Below are 15,148 nucleotides of genomic sequence, written 5' to 3' on the forward strand. Positions count from 1 at the left end.
GAACTTTTTGACCTCCCCTCGTATCTTCCTGTTTCTCATTTACACATCTATTTTGAGGATTTTCCCCTATACCCAAATCTTTATTCCACGCTTTTTTCAAGTTCAGGTCTTTTACACTGTCCCATGCTGCTCCGATCATGTAGGACGCGTCTTTTAAATCAATCTTTTTATGATTTCTTATCAGGCTTTCTTCTCCATCCTCTTCTTTTTTCAAAAGTAACTTACGTAACAATTCCTTTCTATAATACCGTTTGAAAGTCTCAATAACGCCTTGATCCATGGACTGTAATAATGAAGTCACGTTAGGTGGAAGAAACATGACTTTTATAAACTCGTCTGTTTCATTTAAGATGTCACATGATGGATGAGTTGGGGCGTTATCAAGAAGCAATAATGTTTTCTCTATTTTACCATTTTTTTATTGGTGGGCTTTTACAGTGGGTATAAAAGTTTTTATAAAACATTCCACGAAAATTGTACTATCCATCCAAGCACTCTTTTGCGAAGTATAAACGATAGACATGGCATACTTGACTTCTGTACGGATAAGCGGTCGTTCGGTTGAGCGACGTTCAGATAATCGACGCTCCACTGTATATAATTATACTAGCTGACCCGGCAAACGTTGTTTTGCCATATAAAGTATAATTCACGCGATAGTTTTATAAGTAATAAAATATTGCCTATATTATAGCTTGTACATCATTTTGTTCTATTGTCAATAGTTTTTGCAGCGCACGCAAAAATAGGTTTTCGATTTTACACCCTGTGTTACAAAATAGCAATTTTATTTTATTTGAAAATAACCTATAGCCTTCCTCGATAAATGGACTACCCAACACTGAAAGAATCATTCAAATCGGACCAGTACTACCAGAGATTAGCGCGTTCAAACAAACAAACACTGCAGCTTTATAATATTAGTATAGATATAATATGTACTAGCTGAACCAACAGACGTTGTTCTGTACATAATAAATAAAATACTGTTTTTCGATGAATTTGTCGTATTTGTAACATATGCTCCTTGTTGTTATAATAAAATTGTTTCACAGCAGAACTGTCAAACCGTACGTCAATAAATTCTCTCATAGAAAATATGTCCATACAAAACAAATAATGGAAATAAAAATAATTATGGGTCCCAAATCCAAATAAAAACTATTCTATCTCTGAAGTTGGACTAAACTGCACTCGATGAAGTAATCCCCATTCAAATCCGTTCATTAGTTTAGGAGTCCATCGCGGACAAACAACGTGTCACGTAATTTATATATATTAAGATAATGAAAATAGTCATTGTATGAGGCTCAATCACGCCTAAAACAATGATCGTATCGACACGAAACTACCACCATTCGATGCGAAATTCATCGTACAAGGTTTATGGCTACTTATTTTCCAGTTCCAACGTTCCTTCCTTTTTTAATTCACCCAGCAAAGCGGGCGGAAACGGCTAGTTTAGAATATAAATATATTTAAAAACTTTAGGGTTACCTAAGCCCAAGCCGGCACCGGCATAAGGAAACCTTCAAAAGTAAACAAGTCATATTATTTATGTCAAGGCGGTGATTGCATTAAAAGAACATTGAGTCTTCGCGTCGGGGGACGTACGGGACACGTGGCACTGTGGTGAGATTCAACGGTTCTACCTATTCCGGCACCGATGCTTCCCTTTTTGACTCTCTGTGCCAAAACTAAAACTTCTCCATACCCGAAAATATATATCATAAGGATCGAAAGTTTTCGCATCACATATTTATATGTAAATACCTTTCTTTGTAATTATCAAGTAAACAGTTCGTTATAAGTATCCAGTCAATTTTACATATTGAACTTTCCAGAAACCCTGCCTCAAATTATTGATATAAAACTACAAGAAATGCACCTTCAAAGACAAAACGCAAACTACCAGGGTCACTAAATCCCTTAAACTAACATTTATTTGCCATAGGTGTGATGAGCAGTCCTTTAAGCAAGGGATGATCGAGGCACAAGAAACGCCACTGCATGGGCTTACAGAGTACAAAAGGTGGTCAAAAATGGGAACGAACTCTTCAACCTCCAGTATCGCCCCCGGATGCCTACAGTCTGAAATCTGCTAGTCAAACGAGACTAAACAGTCTCCCCTCTTGTTATGTACTTCCCCCTCCACTGGGCTCAATAATTACTATCGACAAAACGTTCACTTTGAATATTTAACTAGCGAGGGGTATTCTTAACACTTTCCCCCATTTTTAGTAGTATACTATATATTGGTATACACTACTAAAAATGGGGGTAGTATACTATATATGGTGGGTGGCTATTTTGCACAAGATACCGGCTAGATATGTATAAATACCGGTAACACAACGGCGCTATTTTCTGCCATGAAACAGTAATGTGTAACCATTATTGTGTTTCGGTCTGAAGCTCGCCGTAGCTAGTGAAATTACTGGGCAAATGAGATTTAACATCTTATGTCTCAAGGTGACTACTAACGGCCGTTCCCAATACACTGTCTACAGATAGAGATAAATTACCACCTTCTACTGTCAATAATCTGAAGCTGTCACAATATACCCGATAAGTCATTCTTATCGTCTTTTATTGGGTCGCGTGAATTGCAATTTTCATACAAACTTCTATCGCTGGTAAGCTATACGTGCACCCAATGACAGACAGCGTGTACGAATAAGGTGAATCACCGTCGATAAGTTTTTTGGGACAGAAAAGTCAACCATAGTTATGATTTTTATCTCAAGTAAGCCACAACCGGAGATTGACTGTATATTCGGAACGGCCGTAAAAATATTTAACATATCCCCCTTTATGGTAACATTACTTTTCCGGATTATATGCCACTATTGAAGCAAACGATATATTCACGTCAAGAGACAGGGTATTTACCTAAAAATTAGATATTCATTGAATGCAGGACGGGATTGAATGTTGATTGCTATTTCGCTAGGGTGTCCATAAATCGAATTGTTACAATAATTTTTTTATTTATCACACAAATTTGAGTATCATTACAGGTTATTACCTAATGCGACAGTTACAAACAAACAAGGATAACTAATCATACAATCAAACATTACATTACAAATAATATATCACACCAGAAAATAGAAAAAAACTTAAACAAACTACTATTTACCATAACTCGCAAGGGTATTGTTATATGTAGTATACATATAACAATACCCTTGCGAGTTCACTCCGCGTACACGACTTTGCCAACACATTTGTACTTATATATATACTTTAAAGAGGAAATCCTTACCGATAGCATTGCCAATATGATAAAAGTAACTTACAAGGAACGACCGTATCTCTAAACACCATTGATCTGCGTCACCCATATCCTTCAAAAAGAAAATCAACAGTAATAAAGGTTCACCCAAATTTACGGGCAGAAAAATTCATATATAATATTTTGGCAGTATTGTTCCGAGAGAACACTGCAGAGACTGTTAGTTATAATGCCACTACACGAATAGGTGTTGTGGCAGTACTGCCCCGGACGAACACTGCACATACAGTTGGTTACAAAGCTAATACAGAAATAGGTGTAGGGACAGTACTGCCCCGCGCAAGCACTGCACATACAGTTAGTTTTACTACAGAAACTATATATATTTTATTAGAAATAGGATTGCTGGCAGTAGCTATTGCCCGGACAAAGACTGCCCATCAATTCCTCAATGCACTAGGTCAAGAGTATGTCTGGACCGTGGTACATGAATATCATCAATCCACCCTTTGTGATATCATCCAAATCCTACTCTCTGTGAGGCAGGTTTGCAAACAAATAGTACTTATTTCAGATTTATGGTTACCCTACAACATAAACATGTTATACAAGTAACACACATAAAAAATATATGGCTGGTTATACCGTTCGATATACTGACAGAAATAGCAAGCTTTAGCATCTGTTAAGCCTCTTATAGACTTACGAGCGCTAAAGCAGGTGCTCAAATTATAAATATATCTATAATATAAATCTTTATATAATTTATACGGCTAGATATATAGATAATATAATTGCCAGAAAAATAGACTTTAAAAACTCAAATGTATAAAATAACTTAATAGAGATTTTTTTAATGGAAAAGGAGGACAAACGAGCGTACAGGTCACCTGGTGTAAAGTAATAACCGTCGCCCACATTCTCTTGCAACACCAGAGGAATTACAGGAGCGTTGCCGGCCTTATGCAAATCTTATGCCTTTAATATTAATAAAATATTATTATTCGTATGTGCTACATATTGATAGTGTTTAAGTCATAAAAATAAGTTAATTTTAATTTTGTTTATAATATTCAATACCTTTTAAGGGTTCCGTAGCCAAATGGCAAAAACGGAACCGTTAAAGATTCGCGATGTCTGTCTGTCTGTCTGTCCGTGTATTTCACCACCACTCACATCCGAAACTATAAGAACTTAATGAAACTTGGTTAGAAGATGTATTCTGTAAACCGCATTAAGATTTTCACACAAAAATAGAAAAAAAAAACAATAAACTTTGGGGGTTATACCTACTTAGAACTGAAACTCAAACTTTTTCAAACCCAAACGTGTGGGATATATATATATATATATGGATAGGTCTTCAAAAATGATTTGAGGTTTCTACTGAATAGTTTGCGCGAGAGACACTTTCAAAGTGGTAAAATGTGTCTCCCCCCCTGTAACTTCTAAAATAAGAGAACGATAAAACTTTAAAAAATATATGATGTATATTACCATGCAAACTTCCACCAAAAAGGTTGGTTTGAAAGAGATTTAGTAAGTAATTTTTTTAATACGTCATAAATCGTCACAACGAACTACGTCGAGTCCCGCAACTCGAAATCGCTCGCATGCCGCATAATCCGAATATCTCGCTATATTTTTATCAACTCTCGAGTTGTGGCTTGAGACACCCTGACAACAAATGTTGGTATACAGATTCAATTTGTAAAAATACAATACTGATTTTTAGGACAAAGATATCGCTCGCGCGTCTGTAAGGGGCTTAAGGAACGTGACTGGTTTACTTTAAATAAAACTTTCAAGAAAAGCAACCGACGTCACTACACCGAAACATTTTAAATATAATGTGCAAGAAATATTTCATCTGTGTTGTTTTATCTTGATTAATTATCTTTTGTTGCAATGTATTCGTCATGTAGAGAGCATAGATAAAAATAGATTGACTTTATAGAGAAACTACCTAAAAAATATTGTTTTTACTAATTTTTTTTTATGAAAGCAAGGGACAAGACGAGCAGGGCGTTCAGCTAATTGTGCCGCTCAGGATTCTTGAAAATCACCAAAAAATCTGAATGGCACTACACTATGCGCTGGTCATCTTGAGACATAAGATGTTAATTCTAATTTGCCCAATAATTTCACTAGCTACGGCGCCCTTCAGACCGAAACACAGTAATGCTTACACGGCAGAAATAGGCGCCGTTGTGGTACCCATAATCTAGCCGGCATCCTGTGCAAAGGAGCCTCCCACTGGTAATATTATAATCTTATATATAAAATTCTCGTGTCACAATATTCGTTCCCGTACTCCTCCGAAACGGCTTGACCGATTCTCATGAAATTTTGTGAGCATATTGAGTAGGTCTGAGAATCGGCCAACATCTATTTTTCATACCCCTAAATGTTAAGGGTCCACACGATTTTTTTTTTTAATTTTTTTTACATTTTTTTTTAAATTTGTATATTATGAGTCAGCATTAAAAAATACATACAAGTTGAAATTTTCACCCATCTACGATCAACAGTTACTTTTGTATCGCGATTTTAATATCGGCAATACAACGTTTGCTGGGTCAGCTAGTAATATTATAACTATCAATAAACGAATATTATCAAACGAAGTGGTAACTGGCACCAATACTATTTTTACCAATAATATTAAATTTATTGTGATTATTTTTACTACATTATCTCTTAGCATTTCATTTATTATTGTAATTGTGTATTGTAAGGTCATTTAGGTATGGCTTTACGTTGGTCAAATTAAATGTAGCAGTTAATTATTGATTGTGTTAGGTTTATAATATTGTGAAGTGAAACCACAAAAATATTTGCATCTCTGTCAAGACGAAACATGTGCCCCCTCTTGAATTTGTAGCAGCTTTACTTGTGAATGTTTCTGGCTAATAAAGAACATTGACTTTGGCTTCTAATCGCGACTATATTTACCGCAGTAACTATATGAGCTGGTGTACACATACATATATAAAAAAAGGCATAAAAGGCAAAAAAACATTATTTTCTGAAAATGGCTCCTTCTCATGTCCATGCTGAGGCTGCTGGATCGACTGCCGAAGACAGCAAGCGTCGTAAATATGTTGGTCTCAGTGAGTCAAACATCTTTGTGCCGTTTAGTGTCGAGACACTAGGCCCGTGGGGCCCAGAGGCGCGGAGAACGTTCAAAATACTATCTTCGCGCCTCAATAAGGCTAATGGAAACCCAAGCGCTGGCAGCTATTTCGGTCAACGGATCAGCCTTGCTATCCAACGCGGTAATGCTGCCAGTATTCTTGGTACGCTTCCACGTAATGATAGTTTTAATTTTATGTAGGCTTAGTATTGTAAATATAGTTATAAGATTTGTTTTGTTTGAATAAATATTATTTTCTGAAAATTGATTCCGTTAGAATTCTTTTTGATATAATTTAGGAAACAAATGGCGTGTGAGAGAGAAGAAGCGGCGCAAGAAACTCTCCTAGCATTCTTTTTTTTTGCGCTCTTTTTAATCATATACACAATGTTGTACTGTCATTGTTATTGCTATAAAATAATCATAATCTAGTCCCAGGCTGTCCGATCACTTAGATATTCAGCTGTGGAGTAGTCGTTCGATTCGTCGTTCGGTCGAGTTGACGACAGAGCCATTTTTTAATAAAACATTAAAATTTTGGGACTTTTATGATATATTATATAATATAAAACAATCACCTTTTTGCTCTTAATAGTGATTTTCATTATTATAACACTAGAAATAAGGGATTGCTTGTAACTAATTATAGTAGGCATCATAAGATACATAATAGCTTTAAGGGTAAATGTATACACTTTTATAATAAAGTATATATGTTAATTACATACTTTTGTGACATTAAATTTGTTGACATTATACATAGGTACTAAATAATATTGACACACTTTTTTTTTACACAAATTATCCTGCCCCAAGTTAAGCATAAGGCTGTGTTATGGGTTACAAGACAATGATATATTTAATACAATATACTTACTTAAACATACATAAATACATTTAAACATCCATGACTTGGAAACAAACATCCATATTCATCATATAAATGCTTGCACCTACCGGGATTCGAACCCGAAACCTCTAGCTTTAGTAGGTAGGATCGCTAACCACTCGGCTATACAGTTCGTTAATTTTTACCATCGATAGATACATGAAAAATAATAAGAAATCATAATAATAATTCATATTAATAATATTATGTTAAGATCTTAACTACAATGTTTCTTGCAATTAAAAATTTCATTTCATTTCATCGTCACAGCGGAACACTATTAAAAAACAAATATCACAAAAAAATATTAATTACCGAGAAGCAATCTATAGAGTATATCAAAAAGCGAAGGCAGTTCTTAATATAGTAGTAATTAAGAGATGGACATCTCTTATTGGAGGCGTGAAAGGTCACAAAGAGATAACTATAATGAGATAACGGTAATAGAGTAAGTGATTACTATACTATTAACTAGCTGTCCCAGCAAACGTTGTATTGCCGATATTAAAATCGCGATACAAAAGTAACTGTTGATCGTAGATGGTTGAAAATTTGAACTTGTATGTATTTTTTAATGCTGACTCATAATGAAACTAATTTAAAAAAAAAAATAGGCGTGGACCACCCCTAACATTTAGGGGGATGAAAAATAGATGTTGTCCGATTCTCAGACCTACCCAATATGCACTCAAAATTTCATGAGAATCAGTCAAGCCGTTTCGGAGGAGTTTAACTACAAACACCGCGACATGAGAATTTTATATATTAGATAATAACCAGTACCAGCCTAGCGAAACTCTCTAACGGCTGTTCCCAATATTCGTTCTATCTCTTACTTGAGATAAAAAATTTAACTAAGGTTGACTTTTTTGTCCCAATAAACTTATCGTGGGTAACTCAAGGTGATTTATTAAAGTTTAGTTTAGTATGAAGCGTGCAGTGAGGTTTGACATAAGTTTGATATAGTAATTACAATTGGACGACGAAGTATATATAATCCGGCTAAGTTTGAAAGCGAACAGTTTTTTTTATGGAATAGGAGGACAAATGAGCGTACGGGTCACCTGGTGTTAAGTGATCACCGCCACCCACATTCTCTTGCAACACCAGAGGAATCACAAGAGCGTTGCCGGCCTTTAAGGAAGGTGTACGCGCTTTTTTTAAAGATGTCGTATCGTCCCGGAAACACCGCACAAGGAAGCTCATTCCACAGCTTTGACCGCTACACATCCAGATGGTGGGGATGATTCTGTGAATTCGGCGGCAGGAATCAGGTTAAACAGCTCTTCGGAACACTCCCCGTGATAAATGCGGTAGAAGACACACAATGAAGCGACGCTTCTACGCAACGCCAAGTGATCCAGCCGTTCGCAGAGCACTGGGTCCCCGACAATTCGAACAGTTGCTTAAAACGTAGTGGATTTCGGCTGTGTCCGTTTTTAACAAGATTATTGCCGTCATCTGTCAATCTATCAATGCACATGCAACTGCACATTTCCTACAATCGAGTGAATAGCTTCTTTCTTACGGCCGTTCCCTATCGTCTATCTATTACTTGAGAAAAAAAACGTAACTACCGTTGACTTTTCAGCCCCAATAAACTTATCGACGGTAACTCACCTTATCCGCGCACGCTGTCTGTCAATGGGACGACGTATAGCTTACCAGCGGTATAAAGTTTGTATGGAAATTGCAATTCACGAGTCCCAACATAAGGCGAAGGGAATGACTTATCGGGTATATTGGGACAGCGTCAGATTATTGACAGCTAATTACTGACAGTAGAAGATAGTAATTTATCTCTATCTGTAGATAGTATATTGGGAACGGCCGTAAATCCTAGGCCTAATCAATTTTGAGAAAATAGACAGGCATTTATTTTCTCAATTATTTTGGTTTGGTCTCAGTTATTTTGGTGTATGTACCGTATATATGTTCATTTACATGTAGTAAAAAACGGTTATTTCAATATTACAAACAGACACACCAATTTTATTTATATGTATAGATAATTCCGATACATTTTTGGTAATATATTTTAAAATTTAATACCATTGCATGCAAAATAATTGTTTATTTCGCAGAGCCTAGTAGGGGGCACTATAATAAGCCTATAATTATTTCTAGTGTTTGAATTATGCATGTTGGCTCCTAAACTTCTATATATATATATTCATTATATATATACAGGGCGTCCCAAAGTTATGGGACATGAAGGGAAAGTACCTTAAATATCGTAGATAGGGTATTTTAGTGAAAGAAGACTTTATGGTAAGTAATTCTGCATTCAAAGATTTTCTAAAAATAACTTGCCTCGTCTGGGAATCGAACCGACTTAAATGTAAAAAAAATCACCCCTACTTTTATTATATGTAGATATGAGAAAGTAGTCAAATAAGTGGGTACTTTTTATTTAAATTAATTAATTACATGCTCAAAATGTGATCCCTCCTGTCTTACGCAAATCGCCAATCTTTTCAGTAAAATACCCTCTCTACGATATTTAAGGTACTTTCCCTTCATGTCCCATAACTTTGGGACACCCTGTATATATAATTGAGGCTCAATCACGCCTAAACCACTGATCGTATCGACATGAAACTACCACCATTCGATGCGAAATTTATCGGAAATGGTTTATGGCTACTTATTTTTTTTTAATTCAATAAATTTCTTTTAATATTCGCCCAGCAAAGCGGCCGGGAACGGCTAGTGTGTATATATATATAATTGTATTTGTAATAAGATGAATAAAAGTATGGCGAGAATGCATTTATGTTTGGACCCACTGAAAGAAGTGGCGTACATCATGGAATCTTTTTAATAATTGTAGAAAGTAACAAAACTAAGAAAAAAGCATATCGTTAGTATAAGTCTTAAAGTGGGAGAAAAAAGATATAACTAAAAGTAGAACATAACCTAAAATTATTAATCAATATCTATTGTTCAATCAATAGTTTGTATCTTATGACTATGTATAATTACTGTCTGCTAAAAGATAACATAATATATATATTAGTTACCTATAAGTAGATATTATGTTTATTATTCAAACAAAACAAATATTATAACTATATTTACAATACTATGACTACATAAAATTAAAACTATCATTACGTGGAAGCGTACCAAGAATACTGGCAGCATTTCCGCGTTGGATAGCAAGGCTGATCCGTTGACCGAGACAGCTGCCAGCGCTTGGGTTTCCAGTAGCCTTATTGAGGCGCGAAGATAGTATTTTGAACTCCGCGCCTCTGGGCTCCACGGGGCTTAGTCTCGACACCAAACGGCACAAAGATGTATGACTCATTGAGACCCACATATTTGCGACGCTTGCTGTCTTCGGCAGTCGAAGCAGCAGCCCCAGCACCAACTGACATAACTTGGACATGAGAAGGAGCCAGAGTGTCGACGCAAGTAGCGTCCCACACCAGCGTCATTCCATCAGGATATATAATATATATGTGGAAGGTTGGCCAGCATCTAATAATTGAGCATTCACAATTCATTCTTTTTTCAAGCAGTTATCGAATCTTTTAAAGATAACGATAATAATCTTTTTGTGAATTACTACTTAATTACTGATTTGAGTAGGTGTTCGAAGTAAATCCATCGAACAGCATTATATTACAAATATTGCTTGGTAAATAACTATAATTAATAGTTCTACTGGTGAGTACGCGGATCTCTACTATTAATTGGTTAAAATGGTTACTCGGACCAACCCTGTAATGGTTATAGACAAATGGTTAATGGTAACTAGGACCGGACGGAACAATGGTTACTCGCATACTGCATCTCTACTATGCATTGGTAATAATGGTTAAAATGGTTACTCGGGCCGCTCCTGTAATGGTTAATGGTAACTAGGACCGGCCCGATCAATGGTCACCCGCGTACTGCCTTACTAAAGGCAACACATGGTTTTATTACAATTAATATTATCTACTAAGCAATATTTGTAATATAATGCTGTTCGATGGATTTACTTCGAACAGTAGATATATATAGTTTGATGTCGTCGGAACATCCATATAAAAAATGACTGTCATGTAAAAAAAATTTAGATATCAATAATCAATTGCGCAAAACGTTCCGTTAGTGCAAGATGACTTATTTTTTAATAAATTATATTAATTATTAATTTCTTTTACTCCCATATCTAAGCGCCTCAATATTTTTTGTATGTACATCGTATAAACTTAAGTTTATATTTAATATAAACTTTTACTTGTACGATGCTTCCTTAATTTTAAAATAATGTGGGTCCATTCTCGCCAATCTCCATTATTTCCTTTTTAAATTCGCACAGCGAAGCGGACGGGAACGGCTGGTGTTATATCACGGACTTGTAAAAAATAAGGCCTCCGTGTCACCTTACATAACAGTGTAGCACAAAACAAGCCGATTAACGTGTAAATACATAGACCCACGCACACACTTACATTACTACAGGCCGATAGGCGGCCATTATGAGAATTATTGTCATCGTCCGTGACAGATCAGTTTGCGTCTGAATAAAATATTTTAAAAATGCCGTCGTGCGTTGTGGTAAAGTGTAAAAACGATACTATATAAGTATTTGTGGCCATATATGATTATTTAAGGGAGAAAAAATTGTGTAACTAGTATCCCCCGTAACCGCACACACACTAGCATAACGGTGCTTCACTTGCTAATATCACGGCGCGGAGTCCTTCTTTTTTTACTCGTCCATGGTGTATATATAATTTGTAATAAGATTAATAACATTTATTTTATTACCTTTTAAAATTCGCACAGCGAAGCGGCCGTGAATGGCTAGTGTATATATATATATACAATTATATATATATATATATATATAATTGTATTTGTAATAAGACGAATAAATAGTACATTATTGCAAAAGGCCCGGGAAATAGGCAATTTCAGGCCGAGTATGAGTTTGAAGGCCGAGCCGTAGGCAAAGACTTCACTGAATACGAGACAGGCAATGGCCAATTCCCGCCGAGGCATATATAGTGCTTTTCTCAATAATAACTAAAATACACTCTCTATATTATACATTAAATTTAATTTACCTTTGACTTCGCTGGAAGCAGGTTTTCCATTGCCAATTAGGGTTCTGATCTTAAATCTGGTGGAGTACAATCAATCTTCATTTCACTCTCTCAACCATTATTAAATTTATATTTATTAAGTAGGTATGTAAATAACTAGACGTATATTCAGCGTTGCCGCCAATTTTTTTTATCATCTGTGCCGACAGGCAAACACATTTACAGCTATTCAGCCACGTAAACGCAATTTGTACTAAGCAAAGAGACTATGGTATGCCAAGAATGACAAAAGAGATCCGATCAAAGAGTATTTAATAACGCCAGCACGCCGTTTCATGCAACATTGCAGGAGCGTCGTAGGTAATGTTCCAAATTCAAAAAACGCTCCTGCAATGGATTTGACTATCTTTTGTCCGAAAATTCGATACAACGCGTGTTCTTCTTTCGAAAATAATGTTAATATTTCCATGCATGTTTGAGAAAATTTATTTTATTTCCTTTTAAAATTCGCACAGCGAAGCGGACGGCAACGGCTAGTATTATGTATGTACAGTTCTATCGCCATGCTGTGAGTCATGTCACATGTTATTTCGACCAATTAATTAGTGTAGGTTGACGTAAGCTTATGAGGAAACTCAGATATAATTTGATTAGGAAGCTAAAGTTAACAAGCCAAATATGTACCATGAGGAATAAATGGTGATTACTAGCACGAGGCTTTTTATGTTAGCCAGATTAATATTTTTATGAAAACAAGGGACGAGACGAGCAGGACGTTCAGCTGATGGTAATTGATACGCCCTACTCATTACAATGCAGTGCCGCTAAGGATTCTTGAAAAACCCAAAAATTCTGAGTAACACCTAAATTGCACTCGTCACCTTGAGACATAAGATGTTAAGTCTCATTTGCCCAGTAATATCACTTGCCACGGCGCCCATCTGACAGAAACACAGTAACGTTTACACATTACTGCTTCACGGCAGAAATAGGCGCCGTTGTGGTACTAATAATCTAGCCGGCATCCTGTGCAAAGGAGCGCCCCACTGGTATCATTAGGGGTATGAAAAATAGATGTTGGCTGATTCTCAGACCTACCCGATCTAAAAACAAACCTGTTTGATATTTGTCAGACCAGTTCAGACTTGTTCCCCCTCCCCGGAGCGAGTACTGGCTCCAGTGTAGGAGGGGACACGGCGCGAGCGCATCAATGTTTGTTTTGTTCAGACCAGACGGTCTGGTCGGGAGAAATTCCACTTCCAATGTAGGACCGGCCTAAGGTGGCGAATGCTCGTGGGGCGACATATGCCCCAAAAGATGTCAATTCGTGATGACCACTCTGCCAAGAGTGTCTCAAAGAAGAAGAACCAACATTTTACAGAAGTCGAACAACGATAAATAGGCATCAAATTAGGAGCCGCGTAAAAATGCAAATCATGACACTTGACAGGCCTAACCACAGAGTAAACAATTACAAAGAATATCTAATGATTAAAATTTAATTATGTTCTTTGTATGCGGATTTTAAATTACTTATAATAATACAATTGAGCACAGTTTTATAGTGAATTTTGTAGTTTTGTTTGTGCAAAAATTATTATAACTGTTTTTGTTTTTTTGATGTGAAATTCAATGAAACGAAAAAGCGAAACTAAAAAGAGACAGTCACATAACTTCATGAGATCTAGCGTGGGAGATAATGAGATAGGAAGCATTATACAGTTTTTTGGTACCAGGCGATCATAGTTGTAGAGGAGATTGTCTTATGTATGACGCGAGCATACCTTAAAATATTCTGACGTCATGCGCACGACGTATCACTGCATAGACACCAGGAGAACATAAATATGGTAGCGTATAATATCTAGTATTAGAAATGACATCAAAAAGGATTCTCAATTAAATTTGAGAAAATAAATGCTTTTTATGGCTTTTAATGAACCGACGTCTAAGTGTAAAGAAGCCTATTGTTAATAAAATGTACTTTTTATTGACTCTCTCTCTCAAAAACGTGACATACATCACTTCTAAACAATCTGGTGTGTTTTAAAGTGATCACCCTCACTTCTGGGTTAAATTACAGAAATAAAATTTGAAAGCAAAAACGATGCGGGACTCGAACCCACGACTTCTCGCGTCACTTACAAGCGCTCTTCCAGCTGAGCCAACCGTTCGAGTGACGTATCGCTGATAAAATCTTGTACGCTCTTCTAAAGCCACAACCTGAGAGTTGAACAAGTCATACAAGATTTACCAACGATACGTCACTCGAACGCTTGGCTCAGTTGGTAAGAGCGCTCGCACGGAACGCAGGAGGGCGCAGGTTCGAGTCCGCATCGTTCATAAAATTTTGTTTTCAAGAGATAACCTTCACTTCTGGGATTAATTACAGAAAAAAAATTTGAAATAAATTTTTTATGAACGATGCGGGACTCGAACCCGCGACCTCTCGCGTCCCTTGCGAGCGCTCTTCCAGCTGAGCCAACCGTTCGAGTGACGTATCGCTGATAAAATCTTGTACGCTCTAAAGTAGATCCTGGACAGTGTAGATGAAGCCACAACCTGAGAGTTGAACAAGTCATACAAGATTTACCAACGATACGTCCCTCGAACGCTTGGCTCAGTTGGTAAGAGCGCTCGCACGGAACGCGAGAGAGATCGCGGGTTCGAGTCCTGCATCGTGCATAAAAATTTGTTTTCAAATTTTATTTGTGTCATACATAATTTCTCCAAGAAACAGTTTGCAGCCTCGTGTATTTATGGATAAGATTTTTGAACAAAATATCCAACTTAGAACTTGTTCTCAAGAGCCTGTTATAATTAATATACTGACGTCATACATC

The 15,148-nt window shown here is 36.4% G+C and overlaps 1 non-coding gene across 1 annotated transcript; it reads right to left on the reverse strand.

The window, feature by feature from the left end:
- Positions 1-14,723: 14,723 nt before the first annotated feature.
- Positions 14,724-14,796, reverse strand: Trnap-ggg (transfer RNA proline (anticodon GGG)). The gene has a single exon. It is a non-coding gene; the product is annotated as a tRNA-Pro (tRNA).
- Between the last annotated feature and the right edge of the window lie 352 nt (positions 14,797-15,148).

Source organism: Leptidea sinapis, chromosome 2, assembly GCF_905404315.1.
Source record: "Leptidea sinapis chromosome 2, ilLepSina1.1, whole genome shotgun sequence".
Taxonomy (NCBI): Eukaryota; Metazoa; Arthropoda; class Insecta; order Lepidoptera; family Pieridae; genus Leptidea; species Leptidea sinapis.